General features: G+C 33.8%; 1 pseudogene; it reads left to right on the plus strand.

Moving 5' to 3' along the window:
- On the plus strand, positions 1 to 501 carry LOC148939051 (signal recognition particle subunit SRP54 pseudogene; annotated as a pseudogene).
- The last annotated feature ends 1298 nt before the right edge of the window (positions 502 to 1799 follow it).

Here is a 1799-nt window from a genome sequence, read left to right on the forward strand (position 1 = left end):
ATGGTGTTAGCAGATCTAGGAAGAAAAATCAGTTCAGCCTTGAAATCTCTCAATTCTGCAACAACAATCAGTAAAGAAGTATTGGATGGTTTATTGAAAGAAATTGCAACTGCCTTAATTGAAGCTGATGTTAATATTCGACAAGTTCTGCAACTCAGAGACAATGTCAAAAGCACTATATCTTTTGATGATCAAGCTGCTGGTCTGAATAAGCAACGGATGATTCAAATGGCCGTTTTTAGGGAGTTGCTAAAGCTAGTTGATCCTGGTGTGCCATAATATAAGCCAACCAAAGGAAGAGCAAACGTGTTTATGCTTGTTGGTCTTCAAGGGTCGGGAAAAACAACAACGTGTACAAAACTTGCCTATTATTACATGAAACGAAACTGGAAGACTTGTTTGGTCTGTGCTGATACTTTCAGAGCCGGTGCCTATGACCAAATTAAGCAGAATGCTACAAAGGCTAAAATTCCGTTTTTTGGTAGTTATACAGTACAATAAAGAACGATCTCTCCCATAGTAACTGATATGTTACATTAAAAGACAATCATTGGAATAAAAAAATTATTGCATGCATTGGACTTAGTTAGCTATTTGATCGTTGGAGGTTCGTCTCTTACTATTTCAAAGAAGAAAAGCCATAGGCTTTTTCTTGTTTGTAATATTTTCCTGTTTGTTATCAGGGTTACAGCGGTATCTTAAATTTATCAGCGGTAAATTTATCAATGCTAAGAAATATAAAAACCCAAAACTCCTAAACATAGAGTCAGATCAAAGCAAAAGTACATCATTAGAACTACCTTGTCTGAAACCCTACTAGATAAATAATGAACGTCGTCGTAGTTTAACATTTTTTTACATTAAAAGACGATCACTGAAATAACAAACCATTCCATACATTGGACTTAGTTAGCTACTTGATTGTTTGAGTTTCGTCTCTTACTATTTAAAAGAAGAAAAAGCCGTAGGCTTTTTCCTGTTTGTATGTATAGTTAAAAAACGAACTCAAGTCCAAAGAAACTGAACACTGTGGTTCATTCATATTATCTTCATTATTTTAGCTAGAATGTAAATAAACAAGTTTCTTTTTTAAATTTTAAATTGAAAAGATAGTGCTTTTAATTCAACATATTAAAAGTTCTCCCCAACGGGGAATCGAACATACTTCTCCCAGGTAACAAGTGGGCATACTTACCATTAGACTATTGAAGACTTATAAAATAAAAGTTACATATAAGATATGATAATAATTTTTTAATCCGGGTTGCAGCGGTAGCTAGCAACCTAGTAAGAGACGATCACGTCCAATGTTAAGAAATATAAAAACCCATAGTTCCTAACAAAGGAGTCAGATTAAAACAAAAAGTACACCATTAGAACCGCCTTGTCCGAAACCCCTGTATAGGAAACTTTTAGTCCCTTGGCTTGAACAGCAAGGGAAAAATATTGGTTTGAAAATCAAGAAAAGTGGCAGCTACTACAACATTCTGCCTAAACGGGATATTTTTTCTTTTTTCTTTCTTTTCCACAGATAGCTTGGCACTGGAACATCGTAGAGGGTTGTTCAATAGCTCATTTTAAAGAAAATTAATTGGGTTAAAAATCCATAGTAACTAAAATAAATTATTTCTAAAAGAGAATAAATTTTTCCACCAAAAACTGCATTTTTGATGTCTTTTCACAATGCAGTCTTTCAAATATAATCGTATACCAGCGGTAAGATTTGAACCCAAGCCTTGTCTTTTCTGAAACCTTACTAGATAAATAATGAATGTCGTCATAGTTTTATATTAGAGCTA

Source organism: Artemia sp. Qi Xiang Cuo, unplaced genomic scaffold (genome assembly GCF_049724085.1).
Source record: "Artemia sp. Qi Xiang Cuo unplaced genomic scaffold, ASM4972408v1 HiC_scaffold_22, whole genome shotgun sequence".
In the NCBI taxonomy this organism is placed as follows: domain Eukaryota; kingdom Metazoa; phylum Arthropoda; class Branchiopoda; order Anostraca; family Artemiidae; genus Artemia; species Artemia sp. Qi Xiang Cuo.